We start from the raw sequence: 18,603 nt of genomic DNA, 5'->3' as shown, positions 1-18,603 counted from the left end.
CTTCCGTGTGCCCCTTCCACGGAGACGAGCTCGCAGCAAAGCACCATTTTAAATCCTTCATTGTGAAGTTCATTCACTACTCATTTGTTGGTACTTGCTGCGCCCAGCTCTTGCTCGTCGTCTCTTATTTTTTATTCATACAAGTAAGTCATTTTATCTTCCGTGTGCCCCTTCCACGGAGACGAGCCGCAGCAGAAACAAGCCAGGCATATCGCCGTGTTCCTCCTTGGCACCAGGCAATAACTCTCATTGCACACAGTCATTGCCCCGCAGGCTGCTGCTACTACCACGTGCTGCTGCTGCCCTCAAGCTTGTCCCGCCCCTTAACAAGCGGCAGCAGCAGCAGCTGCAGCAAAGCGTCATAGCCCGCTAAAAAAACAGCGTGAGGTGCTTCGTTCCAACCGACCGCTCGATAGAAGCTGCGTCAGTTCAGGAACCAGGGTGACCGTCCCTCCACGGTACAACCCTCGAGATGATCAATCGCACGGGGAGTGGAGTAACCATCACCAAACAAGAGGGGTCGCTGCATTCAAGGCAAACTCGCTTTGGCACACACACAAACCTCACACACCGTGTGCGCCGCCACGAGGAGCCGCAGCTAATGCCGTGACGCTTCTCATCCAAAGGAGAGGAGACGAGAGGAGACGAGGACCTCTCGGACAGTTGACGCCAGGAGGAGGGGGACGCGCACCGCGCCTAGCAGAGGTGATTCACGTGCGTCATGGTACGCGAGTGCAACCCAGCAACCTCCATAGCGTAACAACTGTTGGGGTGGTTCTCAGAGCGGCTTGCCGCCGCCGCAGCTGTTGCGAGCACGACACGCATTAAGAAGCCCACCTCGTCTAGGCACTTAACGGTGTCAAATCCATAATCCATTCATACATATATAGTAAGGGTGCGTCACGTTAACCCCCCACCCGAATCATCCCGTCGGGGTTAACGTGGAAAGCGCACGCCCAGGCTCGCAACAGCGCGAACAAGAGTGGCATGGGACTCTTGTTGATATCATTAGGAGCTGAGGACCGGCACCGCGCCTAGCAGCGTCGAAACGCATACGTCATGGGACACGTGTGCCGTCCGGCAACCTCCAAAGCGGGCCCTCAGAGGAGCAGAGGACCGGCACCGCGCCTAGCAGCGTCGAAACGCATACGTCATGGGACACGTGTGCCGTCCGGCAACCTCTCAAGCGGGCCCTCAGAGGAGCAGAGGACCGGCACCGCGCCTAGCAGCGTCGAAACGCATACGTCATGGGACACGTGTGCCGTCCGGCAACCTCCAAAGCGGGCTCTCAGAGGAGCAGAGGACCGGCACCGCGCCTAGCAGCGTCGAAACGCATACGTCATGGGACACGTGTACCGTCCGGCAACCTCTCAAGCGGGCCCTCAGAGGAGCAGAGGACCGGCACCGCGCCTAGCAGCGTCGAAACGCATACGTCATGGGACACGTGTACCGTCCGGCAACCTCTCAAGCGGGCCCTCAGAGGAGCAAAGGACCGGCACCGCGCCTAGCAGCGTCGAAACGCATACGTCATGGGACACGTGTGCCGCCCGGCAACCTCCAAAGCGGGTGGTTTTCCTTCATTGCCTCACCAATGAATCAATGAATGAACCTCGATAGACACCTCCATGACCTCGTCAAGCCTCTGGAGGTGTTAAACGTGCGCCTCCGAACCTCACCCCCACCCAAGGATCGTCTCATCTCAACAGGGTTAAGGCGGAGATAGCGCGCACGCCGAGGAGCTTCATCAGCCCGTCAAGGTAGTAGGTCGGGTGGCCTGAGACCCGACCTCCTTACTATATTTGCAAACGGGACCTCGGTGCAGGTTGCTTCCGAAACCTGGTGCGACATTGACGGAATCAGGGGGTCCTGGGTTACCTCCCAGCGCGGGAGCACCTTGACGCCGTAGACCACTTTGGCCCTGAACTTCCACTTTTCACGACTTTTCCCCGGATTTCGTGGCACCGCAGCCCCTACCCTTTTAACGGCGCCAAGGCCCTCCCAGCAGGTTTCCCCGACCAGCCGCCCCAGGCGCGCTACATCAACGGCGTCAACCCTCCCACAGCAGAGAAGCGCGCGGGACACCGAAGCACCCCCACGGACATGCCGCCACGTCTCAACGGGGTCAAGCCCCTGCCGGCGGGGAACCTTGCCTGGGGGAGCGGAGCGGACCAACAAACCGACCACGTGTCAAGGGCGTGAGGCCCCGCCAGAAGGGAAATCACGTCTCGCGAGCGGAGGGAGAGCGCGGGACCCCACGGCGCGTTAACACAACCACGGCACTTCCACCCCAGCTGGAGGAGGCGGGGGAGCGGAGCGGAGCAACAAACCGACCACGTGTCAAGGGCGTGAGGCCCCGCCAGAAGGGGAATCACGTCTCGCGAGCGGAGGGAGAGCGCAGGACCCCACGGAGCGTTAACACAACCACGGTACAAGGGCGGCGCGCCTCTCCCGGCAGGAGACGCTTCCACCCCAGCCGGGGGAGGCGGGGGAGCGGAGCGGAGCAGCACACCGACCACGTGTCAAGGGCGTGAGGCCCCGCCAGGAGGGGAATCACGTCTCGCGAGCGGAGGGAGAGCGCGGGACCCCACGGCGCGTTAAAACAACCACGGTACAAGGGCGGCGCGCCTCTCCCGGCAGGAGACGCTGCCACCCCTGCCGGGGGAGGCGGGGGAGCGGAGCGGAGCAGCACACCGACCACGTATCAAGGGCGTGAGGCCCCACCAGGAGGGGAATCACGTCTCGCGAGCGGAGGGAGAGCGTTGGACCCCACGGCGCGTTAAAACAACCACGGTACAAGGGCGGCGCGCCACTCCCGGCAGGAGACGCTTCCACCCCAGCGGGGGGAGGCAGGGGAGCGGAGCGGAGACACAAACCGACCACGTATCAAGGGCGTGAGGCCCCGCCAGAAGGGGAATCACGTCTCGCGAGCGGAGGGAGAGCGCAGGACCCCACGGAGCGTTAACACAACCACGGTACAAGGGCGGCGCGCCTCTCCCGGCAGGAGACGCTTCCACCCCAGCCGGGGGAGCGGAGCGGAGCAGCACACCGACCACGTGTCAAGGGCGTGAGGCCCCGCCAGGAGGGGAATCACGTCTCGCGAGCGGAGGGAGAGCGCGGGACACCACGGCGCGTTAAAGCAACCACGGTACAAGGGCGGCGCGCCTCTCCCGGCAGGAGACGCTTCCACCCCTGCCGGGGGAGGCGGGGGAGCGGAGCGGAGCAACAAACCGACCACGTATCAAGGGCGTGAGGCCCCGCCAGAAGGGGAATCACGTCTCGCCAGCGGAGGGAGAGCGTTGGACCCCACGGCGCGTTAAAACAACCACGGTACAAGGGCGGCGCGCCACTCCCGGCAGGAGACGCTTCCACCCCAGCAGGGGGAGGCAGGGGAGCGGAGCGGAGACACAAAACGACCACGTATCAAGGGCGTGAGGCCCCGCCAGAAGGGGAATCACGTCTCGCGAGCGGAGGGAGAGCGCAGAACCCCACGGAGCGTTAACACAACCACGGTACAAGGGCGGCGCGCCTCTCCCGGCAGGAGACGCTTCCACCCCAGCCGGGGGAGGCGGGGGAGCGGAGCGGAGCAGCACACCGACCACGTGTCAAGGGCGTGAGGCCCCGCCAGGAGGGGAATCACGTCTCGCGAGCGGAGGGAGAGCGCGGGACACCACGGCGCGTTAAAGCAACCACGGTACAAGGGCGGCGCGCCTCTCCCGGCAGGAGACGCTTCCACCCCTGCCGGGGGAGGCGGGGGAGCGGAGCGGAGCAACAAACCGACCACGTATCAAGGGCGTGAGGCCCCGCCAGAAGGGGAATCACGTCTCGCCAGCGGAGGGAGAGCGCGGGACCCCACGGCGCGTTAACACAACCGAGGAACAAGGGCGTCGCGCCTCTCCCGGCAGGAGACGCTTCCACCCCAGCCGGGTGAGGCGGGGGAGCGGAGCGGAGAAACAAACCGACCACGTATCAAGGGCGTGAGGCCCCACCAGGAGGGGAATCACGTCTCGCGAGCGGAGGGAGAGCGTTGGACCCCACGGCGCGTTAAAACAACCACGGTACAAGGGCGGCGCGCCACTCCCGGCAGGAGACGCTTCCACCCCAGCAGGGGGAGGCAGGGGAGCGGAGCGGAGACACAAACCGACCACGTATCAAGGGCGTGAGGCCCCGCCAGAAGGGGAATCACGTCTCGCGAGCGGAGGGAGAGCGCAGGACCCCACGGAGCGATAACACAACCACGGTACAAGGGCGGCGCGCCTCTCCCGGCAGGAGACGCTTCCACCCCAGCCGGGGGAGGAGGGGGAGCGGAGCGGAGCAACACACCGACCACGTGTCAAGGGCGTGAGGCCCCGCCAGAAGGGGAATCACGTCTCGCGAGCGGAGGGAGAGCGCGGGACCCCACGGCGCGATAACACAACCGAGGTACAAGGGCGTCGCGCCTCTCCCGGCAGGAGACGCTTCCACCCCAGCAGGGGGAGGCAGGGGAGCGGAGCGGAGACACAAACCGACCACGTATCAAGGGCGTGAGGCCCCGCCAGAAGGGGAATCACGTCTCGCGAGCGGAGGGAGAGCGCGGGACCCCACGGAGCGTTAACACAACCACGGTACAAGGGCGGCGCGCCTCTCCCGGCAGGAGACGCTTCCACCCCAGCCGGGGGAGGCGGGGGAGCGGAGCGGAGCAGCACACCGACCACGTGTCAAGGGCGTGATGCCCCGCCAGGAGGGGAATCACGTCTCGCGAGCGGAGGGAGAGCGCGGGACCCACGGCGCGTTAAAACAACCACGGTACAAGGGCGGCGCGCCTCTCCCGGCAGGAGACGCTTCCACCCCTGCCGGGGGAGGAGGGGGAGCGGAGCGGAGACACAAACCGACCACGTATCAAGGGCGTGAGGCCCCGCCAGAAGGGGAATCACGTCTCGCGAGCGGAGGGAGAGCGAGGGACCCCACGGCGCGTTAACACAACCGAGGTACAAGGGCGTCGCGCCTCTCCCGGCAGGAGACGCTTCCACCCCAGCCGGGGGAGGAGGGGGAGCGGAGCGGAGCAACACACCGACCACGTGTCAAGGGCGTGAGGCCCCGCCAGAAGGGGAATCACGTCTCGCGAGCGGAGGGAGAGCGCGGGACCCCACGGCGCGATAACACAACCGAGGTACAAGGGCGTCGCGCCTCTCCCGGCAGGAGACGCTTCCACCCCAGCAGGGGGAGGCAGGGGAGCGGAGCGGAGACACAAACCGACCACGTATCAAGGGCGTGAGGCCCCGCCAGAAGGGGAATCACGTCTCGCGAGCGGAGGGAGAGCGCGGGACCCCACGGAGCGTTAACACAACCACGGTACAAGGGCGGCGCGCCTCTCCCGGCAGGAGACGCTTCCACCCCAGCCGGGGGAGGCGGGGGAGCGGAGCGGAGCAGCACACCGACCACGTGTCAAGGGCGTGATGCCCCGCCAGGAGGGGAATCACGTCTCGCGAGCGGAGGGAGAGCGCGGGACCCACGGCGCGTTAAAACAACCACGGTACAAGGGCGGCGCGCCTCTCCCGGCAGGAGACGCTTCCACCCCTGCCGGGGGAGGAGGGGGAGCGGAGCGGAGACACAAACCGACCACGTATCAAGGGCGTGAGGCCCCGCCAGAAGGGGAATCACGTCTCGCGAGCGGAGGGAGAGCGAGGGACCCCACGGCGCGTTAACACAACCGATATACAAGGGCGGCGCGCCTCTCCCGGCAGGAGACGCTTCCACCCCAGCCGGGGGAGGCGGGGGAGCGGAGCGGAGCAACACACCGACCACGTGTCAAGGGCGTGAGGCCCCGCCAGGAGGGGAATCACGTCTCGCGAGCGGAGGGAGAGCGTGGGACCCCACGGCGCGTTAAAGCAACCACGGTACAAGGGCGGCGCGCCTCTCCCGGCAGGAGACGCTTCCACCCCTGCCGGGGGAGTAGGGGGAGCGGAGCGGAGACACAAACCGACCACGTATCAAGGGCGTGAGGCCCCGCCAGAAGGGGAATCACGTCTCGCGAGCGGAGGGAGAGCGAGGGACCCCACGGCGCGTTAACACAACCGAGGTACAAGGGCGTCGCGCCTCTCCCGGCAGGAGACGCTTCCACCCCAGCCGGGTGAGGCGGGGGAGCGGAGCGGAGAAACAAACCGACCACGTATCAAGGGCGTGAGGCCCCACCAGGAGGGGAATCACGTCTCGCGAGCGGAGGGAGAGCGTTGGACCCCACGGCGCGTTAAAACAACCACGGTACAAGGGCGGCGCGCCACTCCCGGCAGGAGACGCTTCCACCCCAGCAGGGGGAGGCAGGGGAGCGGAGCGGAGACACAAACCGACCACGTATCAAGGGCGTGAGGCCCCGCCAGAAGGGGAATCACGTCTCGCGAGCGGGGGGAGAGCGCAGGACCCCACGGAGCGTTAACACAACCACGGTACAAGGGCGGCGCGCCTCTCCCGGCAGGAGACGCTTCCACCCCAGCCGGGGGAGGCGGGGGAGCGGAGCGGAGCAGCACACCGACCACGTGTCAAGGGCGTGAGGCCCCGCCAGGAGGGGAATCACGTCTCGCGAGCGGAGGGAGAGCGCGGGACACCACGGCGCGTCAAAACAACCACGGTACAAGGGCGGCGCGCCTCTCCCGGCAGGAGACGCTTCCACCCCAGCCGGGGGAGGCGGGGGAGCGGAGCGGAGCAGCACACCGACCACGTGTCAAGGGCGTGATGCCCCGCCAGGAGGGGAATCACGTCTCGCGAGCGGAGGGAGAGCGCGGGACCCACGGCGCGTTAAAACAACCACGGTACAAGGGCGGCGCGCCTCTCCCGGCAGGAGACGCTTCCACCCCTGCCGGGGGAGGAGGGGGAGCGGAGCGGAGACACAAACCGACCACGTATCAAGGGCGTGAGGCCCCGCCAGAAGGGGAATCACGTCTCGCGAGCGGAGGGAGAGCGAGGGACCCCACGGCGCGTTAACACAACCGATGTACAAGGGCGGCGCGCCTCTCCCGGCAGGAGACGCTTCCACCCCAGCCGGGGGAGGCGGGGGAGCGGAGCGGAGCAACACACCGACCACGTGTCAAGGGCGTGAGGCCCCGCCAGGAGGGGAATCACGTCTCGCGAGCGGAGGGAGAGCGTGGGACCCCACGGCGCGTTAAAGCAACCACGGTACAAGGGCGGCGCGCCTCTCCCGGCAGGAGACGCTTCCACCCCTGCCGGGGGAGGAGGGGGAGCGGAGCGGAGACACAAACCGACCACGTATCAAGGGCGTGAGGCCCCGCCAGAAGGGGAATCACGTCTCGCGAGCGGAGGGAGAGCGAGGGACCCCACGGCGCGTTAACACAACCGAGGTACAAGGGCGTCGCGCCTCTCCCGGCAGGAGACGCTTCCACCCCAGCCGGGTGAGGCGGGGGAGCGGAGCGGAGAAACAAACCGACCACGTATCAAGGGCGTGAGGCCCCACCAGGAGGGGAATCACGTCTCGCGAGCGGAGGGAGAGCGTTGGACCCCACGGCGCGTTAAAACAACCACGGTACAAGGGCGGCGCGCCACTCCCGGCAGGAGACGCTTCCACCCCAGCAGGGGGAGGCAGGGGAGCGGAGCGGAGACACAAACCGACCAAGTATCAAGGGCGTGAGGCCCCGCCAGAAGGGGAATCACGTCTCGCGAGCGGGGGGAGAGCGCAGGACCCCACGGAGCGTTAACACAACCACGGTACAAGGGCGGCGCGCCTCTCCCGGCAGGAGACGCTTCCACCCCAGCCGGGGGAGGCGGGGGAGCGGAGCGGAGCAGCACACCGACCACGTGTCAAGGGCGTGAGGCCCCGCCAGGAGGGGAATCACGTCTCGCGAGCGGAGGGAGAGCGCGGGACACCACGGCGCGTCAAAACAACCACGGTACAAGGGCGGCGCGCCTCTCCCGGCAGGAGACGCTTCCACCCCAGCCGGGGGAGGCGGGGGAGCGGAGCGGAGCAGCACACCGACCACGTGTCAAGGGCGTGATGCCCCGCCAGGAGGGGAATCACGTCTCGCGAGCGGAGGGAGAGCGCGGGACCCACGGCGCGTTAAAACAACCACGGTACAAGGGCGGCGCGCCTCTCCCGGCAGGAGACGCTTCCACCCCTGCCGGGGGAGGAGGGGGAGCGGAGCGGAGACACAAACCGACCACGTATCAAGGGCGTGAGGCCCCGCCAGAAGGGGAATCACGTCTCGCGAGCGGAGGGAGAGCGAGGGACCCCACGGCGCGTTAACACAACCGATGTACAAGGGCGGCGCGCCTCTCCCGGCAGGAGACGCTTCCACCCCAGCCGGGGGAGGCTGGGGAGCGGAGCGGAGCAACACACCGACCACGTGTCAAGGGCGTGAGGCCCCGCCAGGAGGGGAATCACGTCTCGCGAGCGGAGGGAGAGCGTGGGACCCCACGGCGCGTTAAAGCAACCACGGTACAAGGGCGGCGCGCCTCTCCCGGCAGGAGACGCTTCCACCCCAGCCGGGGGAGGCGGGGGAGCGGAGCGGAGCAGCACACCGACCACGTGTCAAGGGCGTGATGCCCCGCCAGGAGGGGAATCACGTCTCGCGAGCGGAGGGAGAGCGCGGGACCCACGGCGCGTTAAAACAACCACGGTACAAGGGCGGCGCGCCTCTCCCGGCAGGAGACGCTTCCACCCCTGCCGGGGGAGGAGGGGGAGCGGAGCGGAGACACAAACCGACCACGTATCAAGGGCGTGAGGCCCCGCCAGAAGGGGAATCACGTCTCGCGAGCGGAGGGAGAGCGAGGGACCCCACGGCGCGTTAACACAACCGATGTACAAGGGCGGCGCGCCTCTCCCGGCAGGAGACGCTTCCACCCCAGCCGGGGGAGGCGGGGGAGCGGAGCGGAGCAACACACCGACCACGTGTCAAGGGCGTGAGGCCCCGCCAGGAGGGGAATCACGTCTCGCGAGCGGAGGGAGAGCGTGGGACCCCACGGCGCGTTAAAGCAACCACGGTACAAGGGCGGCGCGCCTCTCCCGGCAGGAGACGCTTCCACCCCTGCCGGGGGAGGAGGGGGAGCGGAGCGGAGACACAAACCGACCACGTATCAAGGGCGTGAGGCCCCGCCAGAAGGGGAATCACGTCTCGCGAGCGGAGGGAGAGCGAGGGACCCCACGGCGCGTTAACACAACCGAGGTACAAGGGCGTCGCGCCTCTCCCGGCAGGAGACGCTTCCACCCCAGCCTGGGGAGGAGGGGGAGCGGAGCGGAGCAACACACCGACCACGTGTCAAGGGCGTGAGGCCCCGCCAGAAGGGGAATCACGTCTCGCGAGCGGAGGGAGAGCGCGGGACCCCACGGCGCGATAACACAACCGAGGTACAAGGGCGTCGCGCCTCTCCCGGCAGGAGACGCTTCCACCCCAGCAGGGGGAGGCAGGGGAGCGGAGCGGAGACACAAACCGACCACGTATCAAGGGCGTGAGGCCCCGCCAGAAGGGGAATCACGTCTCGCGAGCGGAGGGAGAGCGCGGGACCCCACGGAGCGTTAACACAACCACGGTACAAGGGCGGCGCGCCTCTCCCGGCAGGAGACGCTTCCACCCCAGCCGGGGGAGGCGGTAGAGCGGAGCGGAGCAGCACACCGACCACGTGTCAAGGGCGTGATGCCCCGCCAGGAGGGGAATCACGTCTCGCGAGCGGAGGGAGAGCGCGGGACCCACGGCGCGTTAAAACAACCACGGTACAAGGGCGGCGCGCCTCTCCCGGCAGGAGACGCTTCCACCCCTGCCGGGGGAGGAGGGGGAGCGGAGCGGAGACACAAACCGACCACGTATCAAGGGCGTGAGGCCCCGCCAGAAGGAGAATCACGTCTCGCGAGCGGAGGGAGAGCGAGGGACCCCACGGCGCGTTAACACAACCGATGTACAAGGGCGGCGCGCCTCTCCCGGCAGGAGACGCTTCCACCCCAGCCGGGGGAGGCGGGGGAGCGGAGCGGAGCAACACACCGACCACGTGTCAAGGGCGTGAGGCCCCGCCAGGAGGGGAATCACGTCTCGCGAGCGGAGGGAGAGCGTGGGACCCCACGGCGCGTTAAAGCAACCACGGTACAAGGGCGGCGCGCCTCTCCCGGCAGGAGACGCTTCCACCCCTGCCGGGGGAGGAGGGGGAGCGGAGCGGAGACACAAACCGACCACGTATCAAGGGCGTGAGGCCCCGCCAGAAGGGGAATCACGTCTCGCGAGCGGAGGGAGAGCGAGGGACCCCACGGCGCGTTAACACAACCGAGGTACAAGGGCGTCGCGCCTCTCCCGGCAGGAGACGCTTCCACCCCAGCCGGGTGAGGCGGGGGAGCGGAGCGGAGAAACAAACCGACCACGTATCAAGGGCGTGAGGCCCCACCAGGAGGGGAATCACGTCTCGCGAGCGGAGGGAGAGCGTTGGACCCCACGGCGCGTTAAAACAACCACGGTACAAGGGCGGCGCGCCACTCCCGGCAGGAGACGCTTCCACCCCAGCAGGGGGAGGCAGGGGAGTGGAGCGGAGACACAAACCGACCACGTATCAAGGGCGTGAGGCCCCGCCAGAAGGGGAATCACGTCTCGCGAGCGGGGGGAGAGCGCAGGACCCCACGGAGCGTTAACACAACCACGGTACAAGGGCGGCGCGCCTCTCCCGGCAGGAGACGCTTCCACCCCAGCCGGGGGAGGCGGGGGAGCGGAGCGGAGCAGCACACCGACCACGTGTCAAGGGCGTGAGGCCCCGCCAGGAGGGGAATCACGTCTCGCGAGCGGAGGGAGAGCGCGGGACACCACGGCGCGTCAAAACAACCACGGTACAAGGGCGGCGCGCCTCTCCCGGCAGGAGACGCTTCCACCCCAGCCGGGGGAGGCGGGGGAGCGGAGCGGAGCAGCACACCGACCACGTGTCAAGGGCGTGATGCCCCGCCAGGAGGGGAATCACGTCTCGCGAGCGGAGGGAGAGCGCGGGACCCACGGCGCGTTAAAACAACCACGGTACAAGGGCGGCGCGCCTCTCCCGGCAGGAGACGCTTCCACCCCTGCCGGGGGAGGAGGGGGAGCGGAGCGGAGACACAAACCGACCACGTATCAAGGGCGTGAGGCCCCGCCAGAAGGGGAATCACGTCTCGCGAGCGGAGGGAGAGCGAGGGACCCCACGGCGCGTTAACACAACCGATGTACAAGGGCGGCGCGCCTCTCCCGGCAGGAGACGCTTCCACCCCAGCCGGGGGAGGCGGGGGAGCGGAGCGGAGCAACACACCGACCACGTGTCAAGGGCGTGAGGCCCCGCCAGGAGGGGAATCACGTCTCGCGAGCGGAGGGAGAGCGTGGGACCCCACGGCGCGTTAAAGCAACCACGGTACAAGGGCGGCGCGCCTCTCCCGGCAGGAGACGCTTCCACCCCTGCCGGGGGAGGAGGGGGAGCGGAGCGGAGACACAAACCGACCACGTATCAAGGGCGTGAGGCCCCGCCAGAAGGGGAATCACGTCTCGCGAGCGGAGGGAGAGCGAGGGACCCCACGGCGCGTTAACACAACCGAGGTACAAGGGCGTCGCGCCTCTCCCGGCAGGAGACGCTTCCACCCCAGCCGGGGGAGGAGGGGGAGCGGAGCGGAGCAACACACCGACCACGTGTCAAGGGCGTGAGGCCCCGCCAGAAGGGGAATCACGTCTCGCGAGCGGAGGGAGAGCGCGGGACCCCACGGCGCGATAACACAACCGAGGTACAAGGGCGTCGCGCCTCTCCCGGCAGGAGACGCTTCCACCCCAGCAGGGGGAGGCAGGGGAGCGGAGCGGAGACACAAACCGACCACGTATCAAGGGCGTGAGGCCCCGCCAGAAGGGGAATCACGTCTCGCGAGCGGAGGGAGAGCGCGGGACCCCACGGAGCGTTAACACAACCACGGTACAAGGGCGGCGCGCCTCTCCCGGCAGGAGACGCTTCCACCCCAGCCGGGGGAGGCGGGGGAGCGGAGCGGAGCAGCACACCGACCACGTGTCAAGGGCGTGATGCCCCGCCAGGAGGGGAATCACGTCTCGCGAGCGGAGGGAGAGCGCGGGACCCACGGCGCGTTAAAACAACCACGGTACAAGGGCGGCGCGCCTCTCCCGGCAGGAGACGCTTCCACCCCTGCCGGGGGAGGAGGGGGAGCGGAGCGGAGACACAAACCGACCACGTATCAAGGGCGTGAGGCCCCGCCAGAAGGGGAATCACGTCTCGCGAGCGGAGGGAGAGCGAGGGACCCCACGGCGCGTTAACACAACCGATGTACAAGGGCGGCGCGCCTCTCCCGGCAGGAGACGCTTCCACCCCAGCCGGGGGAGGCGGGGGAGCGGAGCGGAGCAACACACCGACCACGTGTCAAGGGCGTGAGGCCCCGCCAGGAGGGGAATCACGTCTCGCGAGCGGAGGGAGAGCGTGGGACCCCACGGCGCGTTAAAGCAACCACGGTACAAGGGCGGCGCGCCTCTCCCGGCAGGAGACGCTTCCACCCCTGCCGGGGGAGGAGGGGGAGCGGAGCGGAGACACAAACCGACCACGTATCAAGGGCGTGAGGCCCCGCCAGAAGGGGAATCACGTCTCGCGAGCGGAGGGAGAGCGAGGGACCCCACGGCGCGTTAACACAACCGAGGTACAAGGGCGTCGCGCCTCTCCCGGCAGGAGACGCTTCCACCCCAGCCGGGTGAGGCGGGGGAGCGGAGCGGAGAAACAAACCGACCACGTATCAAGGGCGTGAGGCCCCACCAGGAGGGGAATCACGTCTCGCGAGCGGAGGGAGAGCGTTGGACCCCACAGCGCGTTAAAACAACCACGGTACAAGGGCGGCGCGCCACTCCCGGCAGGAGACACTTCCACCCCAGCAGGGGGAGGCAGGGGAGCGGAGCGGAGACACAAACCGACCACGTATCAAGGGCGTGAGGCCCCGCCAGAAGGGGAATCACGTCTCGCGAGCGGAGGGAGAGCGCAGGACCCCACGGAGCGTTAACACAACCACGGTACAAGGGCGGCGCGCCTCTCCCGGCAGGAGACGCTTCCACCCCAGCCGGGGGAGGCGGGGGAGCGGAGCGGAGCAACACACCGACCACGTGTCAAGGGCGTGAGGCCCCGCCAGGAGGGGAATCACGTCTCGCGAGCGGAGGGAGAGGGCGGGACCCCACGGCGCGTTAAAACAACCACGGTACAAGGGCGGCGCGCCTCTCCCGGCAGGAGACGCTTCCACCCCTGCCGGGGGAGGCGGGGAAGCGGAGCGGAGCAACAAACCGACCACGTATCAAGGGCGTGAGGCCCCGCCAGAAGGGGAATCACATCTCGCGAGTGGAGGGAGAGCGAGGGACCCCACGGCGCGTTAACACAACCGAGGTACAAGGGCGGCGCGCCTCTCCCGGCAGGAGACGCTTCCACCCCAGCCGGGGGAGGCGGGGGAGCGGAGCGGAGCAACAAACCGACCACGTATCAAGGGCGTGAGACCCCGCCAGAAGGGGGATCACGTCTCGCGAGCGGAGGGAGAGCGCAGGACCCCACGGAGCGTTAACACAACCACGGTACAAGGGCGGCGCGCCTCTCCCGGCAGGAGACGCTTCCACCCCTGCCGGGGGAGGCGGGGGAGCGGAGCGGAGCAAGAAACCGACCACGTATCAAGGGCTTGAGGCCCCGCCAGAAGGGGAATCACGTCTCGCGAGCGGAGGGAGAGCGAGGGACCCCACGGCGCTCCCCCGCCTCTCCCAGCTGGGGTGGAAGCGTCTCCTGCCGGGAGAGGCGCGCCGCCCTTGTACCGTGGTTGTGTTAACGCTCCGTGGGATCCTGCGCTCTCCCTCCGCTCGCGAGACGTGATTCCCCTCCTGGTGGGGCCTCACGCCCTTGATACGTGGTCGGTTTGTTTCTCCGCTCCGCTCCCCCGCCTCACCCGGCTGGGGTGGAAGCGTCTCCTGCCGGGAGAGGCGCGACGCCCTTGTACCTCGGTTGTTCTAACGCGCCGTGGGGTCCCGCGCTCTCCCTCCGCTGGCGAGACGTGATTCCCCTTCTGGCGGGGCCTCACGCCCTTCGTACGTGGTCGGTTTGTTGCTCCGCTCCGCTCCCCCGCCTCCCCCGGCAGGGGTGGAAGAATCTCCTGCCGGGAGAGGCGCGCCGCCCTTGTACCGTGGTTGTTTTAACGCGCCGTGGGGTCCCGCGCTCTCCCTCCGCTCGCGAGACGTGATTCCCCTCCTGGCAGGGCCTCACGCCCTTGACACGTGGTCGGTGTGCTGCTCCGCTCCGCTCCCCCGCCTCCCCCGGCTGGGGTGGATGCGTCTCCTGCCGGGAGAGGCGCGCCGCCCTTGTACCGTGGTTGTGTTAACGCTCCGTGGGGTCCTGCGCTCTCCCTCCGCTCGCGAGACGTGATTCCCCTTCTGGCGGGGCCTCACGCCCTTGATACGTGGTCGGTTTGTGTCTCCGCTCCGCTCCCCTGCCTCCCCCGGCTGGGGTGGAAGCGTCTCCTGCCGGGAGTGGCGCGCCGCCCTTGTACCGTGGTTGTTTTAACGCGCCGTGGGGTCCAACGCTCTCCCTCCAATCGCGAGACGTGATTCCCCTCCTGGCGGGGCCTCACGCCCTTCACATGTGGTCGGTGTGCTGCTCCGCTCCGCTCCCCCGCCTCCCCCGGCTGGGGTGGATGCGTCTCCTGCCGGGAGAGGCGCGCCGCCCTTGTACCGTGGTTGTGTTAACGCTCCGTGGGGTCCTGCGCTCTCCCTCCGCTCGCGAGACGTGATTCCCCTTCTGGCGTGGCCTCACGCCCTTGATACGTGGTCGGTTTGTGTCTCCGCTCCGCTCCCCTGCCTCCCCCTGCTGGGGTGGAAGCATTTCCTGCCGGGAGTGGCGCGCCGCCCTTGTACCGTGGTTGTTTTAACGCGCTGTGGGGTCCAACGCTCTCCCTCCGCTCGTGAGACGTGATTCCTTTTCTGGTGGGGCCTCACGCCCTTGATACGTGGTCGGTTTGTTTCTCCGCTCCGCTCCCCCGCCTCACCCGGCTGGGGTGGAAGCGTCTCCTGCCGGGAGAGGCGCGACGCCCTTGTTCCTCGGTTGTGTTAACGCGCCGTGGGGTCCCGCGCTCTCCCTCCGCTGGCGAGACGTGATTCCCCTTCTGGCGGGGCCTCACGCCCTTGATACGTGGTCGGTTTGTTGCTCCGCTCCGCTCCCCCGCCTCCCCCGGCAGGGGTGGAAGCGTCTCCTGCCGGGAGAGGCGCGCCGCCCTTGTACCGTGGTTGCTTTAACGCGCCGTGGGGTCCCGCGCTCTCCCTCCGCTCGCGAGACGTGATTCCCCTCCTGGCGGGGCCTCACGCCCTTGACACGTGGTCGGTGTGCTGCTCCGCTCCGCTCCCCCGCCTCCCCCGGCAGGGGTAAAAGCGTCTCCTGCCGGGAGAGGCGCGCCGCCCTTGTACCGTGGTTGTTTTAACGCGCCGTGGTGTCCCGCGCTCTCCCTCCGCTCGCGAGACGTGATTCCCCTCCTGGCGGGGCCTCACACCCTTGACACGTGGTCGGTGTGCTGCTCCGCTCCGCTCCCCCGCCTCCCCCGGCTGGGGTGGAAGCGTCTCCTGCCGGGAGAGGCGCGCCGCCCTTGTACTGTGGTTGTGTTAACGCTCCGTGGGGTCCTGCGCTCTCCCTCCGCTCGCGAGACGTGATTCCCCTTCTGGCGGGGCCTCACGCCCTTGATACGTGGTCGGTTTGTGTCTCCGCTCCGCTCCCCGGCCTCCCCCTGACGGGGTGGAAGTGTCTCCTGCCGGGAGTGGCGCGCCGCCCTTGTACCGTGGTTGTTTTAACGCGCCGTGGGGTCCAACGCTCTCCCTCCGCTCGCGAGACGTGATTCCCCTCCTGGTGGGGCCTCACGCCCTTGATACGTGGTCGGTTTGTTTCTCCGCTCCGCTCCTCCGCCTCACCCGGCTGGGGTGGAAGCGTCTCCTGCCGGGAGAGGGGCGACGCCCTTGTACCTAAGTTGTGTTAACGCGCCGTGGGGTCCCGTGCTCTCCCTCCGCTGGCGAGACGTGATTCCCCTTCTGGCGGGGCCTCACGCCCTTGATACGTGGTCGGTTTGTTGCACCGCTCCGCTCCCCCGCCTCCCCCGGCAGGGGTGGAAGCGTCTCCTGCCGGGAGAGGCGCGCCGCCCTTGTACCGTGGTTGCTTTAACGCGCCGTGGGGTCCCGCGCTCTCCCTCCGCTCGCGAGACGTGATTCCCCTCCTGGCGGGGCCTCACGCCCTTGACACGTGGTCGGTGTGCTGCTCCGCTCCGCTCCCCCGCCTCCCCCGGCTGGGGTGGAAGCGTCTCCTGCCGGGAGAGGCGCGCCGCCCTTGTACCGTGGTTGTGTTAACGCTCCGTGGGGTCCTGCGCTCTCCCTCCGCTCGCGAGACGTGATTCCCCTTCTGGCGGGGCCTCACGCCCTTGATACGTGGTCGGTTTGTGTCTCCGCTCCGCTCCCCTGCCCCCCCTGCTGGGGTGGAAGCGTCTCCTGCCGGGAGTGGCGCGCCGCCCTTGTACCGTGGTTGTTTTAACGCGCCGTGGGGTCCAACGCTCTCCCTCCGCTCACGAGACGTGATTCCCCTCCTGGTGGGGCCTCACGCCCTTGATACGTGGTCGGTTTGTTTCTCCGCTCCGCTCCCCAGCCTCTCCCAGCTGGGGTGGAAGCGTCTCCTGCCGGGAGAGGCGCGCCGCCCTTGTACCGTGGTTGTGTTAACGCTCCGTGGGGTCCTGCACTCTCCCTCCGCTCGCGAGACGTGATTCCCCTTCTGGCAGGGCCTCACGCCCTTGATACGTGGTCGGTTTGTTGCTCCGCTCCGCTCCCCTGCCTCCCCCTGGTGGGGTGGAAGCGTCTCCTGCGGGGAGAGGCGCGCCGCCCTTGTACCGTGGTTTTTTTAACGCGCCGTAGGGTCCCGCGCTCTCCCTCCGCTCGCGAGACGTGATTCCCCTCCTGGCGGGGCCTCACGCCCTAGACACGTGGTCGGTGTGCTGTTCCGCTCCGCTCCCCCGCCTCCCCCGGCTGGGGTGGGAGCGTCTCCTGCCGGGAGAGGCGCGCCGCCCTTGTACCGTGGTTGTGTTAACGCTCCGTGGGGTCCTGCGCTCTCCCTCCGCTCGCGAGACATGTTTCCCCTTCTGGTGGGGCCTCACGCCCTTGATATGTGGTCGGTTTGTTACTCCGCTCCGCTCCCCCGCCTCCCCCGTTTGGGGTGGAAGCGTCTCCTGCCGGGAGAGGCGCGACGCCCTTGTACCTCGGTTGTGTTAACGCGCCGTGGGGTCCCTCGCTCTCCCTCCGCTCGCGAGACGTGATTCTCCTCCTGGTGGGGCCTCACGCCCTTGATACGTGGTCGGTTTGTTTCTCCGCTCCGCTCCCCCGCCTCCCCCGGCTGGGGTGGAAGCTTCTCCTGCCGGGAGAGGCGCGCCGCCCTTGTACCGTGGTTGTTATAACGCGCCGTGGGGTCCCGCGCTCTTCCTCCGCTCGCGAGACGTGATTCCCCTCCTGGCGGGGCCTCACGCCCTTGACACGTGGTCGGTGTGCTGCTCCGCTCCGTTCCCTCGCCTCCCCCGGCTGGGGTGGAAGCGTCTCCTGCCGGGAGAGGCGCGCCGCCCTTGTACCGTGGTTGTGTTAACGCTCCGTGGTGTCCTTCGCTCTCCCTCCGCTCGCGAGACGTGATTCCCCTTCTGGCGGGGCCTCACGCCCTTGATACGTGATCGGTTTGTTGCTCCGCTCCGCTCCCCCGCCTCCCCCGGCTGGGGTGGAAGCGTCTCCTGCGGGGAGAGGCGCGCCGCCCTTGTACCTCGGTTGTGTTAACGCGCCGTGGGGTCCCACGCTCTCCCTCCGCTCGCGAGACGTGATTCCCCTTCTGGCGGGGCCTCACGCCCTTGATACGTGGTTGGTTTGTTGCTCCGCTCCGCTAACCCCCTCCTCCGGCAGGGGTGGAAGCGTCTCCTGCCGGGAGTGGCGCGCCGCCCTTGTACCGTGGTTGTTTTAACGCGCCGTGGGGTCCCGCGCTCTCCCTCCGCTCGCGAGACGTGATTCCTCTCCTGGCGGGGCCTCACGCCCTTGACACGTGGTCGGTGTGTTGCTCCGCTCTGCTCCCCCGCCTCCCCCGGCTGGGGTGGAAGCGTCTCCTGCCGGGAGAGGCGCGCCGCCCTTGTACCGTGGTTGTGTTAACGTTCCGTGGGGTCCTGCGCTCTCCCTCCGCTCGCGAGACGTGATTCCCCTTCTGGCGGGGCCTCACGCCCTTGATACGTGGTCGGTTTGTTGCTCCGCTCCGCTCCCCCGCCTCCCCCGGCTGGGGTGGAAGCGTCTCCTGCCGGGAGAGGCGCGCCGCCCTTGTACCGGGGTTGTTTTAACGCGCCGTGGGGTCCCGCGCTCTTCCTCCTCTCGCGAGACGTGATTCCCCTTTTGGCGGGGCCTCACGCCCTTGATACGTGGTCGGTTTGTTTCTCCGCTCCGCTCCCCCCCTTCCCCGGCTGGGGAGGAAGCGTCTCCCGCCGGGAGAGGCGCGAAGCCCTTGTACCATGGTTGTGTTAAGGCGCCGTGGGGTCCCGCGCTCTCCCTCCGCTCGCAGGACGTGATTCCCTTTCTGGCGGGGCCTCACGCCCTTGACACGTGGTCGGTTTAATGCTCCGCTCCGCTCCCCTGCCTCCCC

Source organism: Scylla paramamosain, chromosome 36, assembly GCF_035594125.1.
Source record: "Scylla paramamosain isolate STU-SP2022 chromosome 36, ASM3559412v1, whole genome shotgun sequence".
NCBI classification, from domain to species: domain Eukaryota; kingdom Metazoa; phylum Arthropoda; class Malacostraca; order Decapoda; family Portunidae; genus Scylla; species Scylla paramamosain.
The sequence above is the reverse complement of the archived record's forward strand: the minus strand, read 5'-3'. Positions refer to the sequence as shown.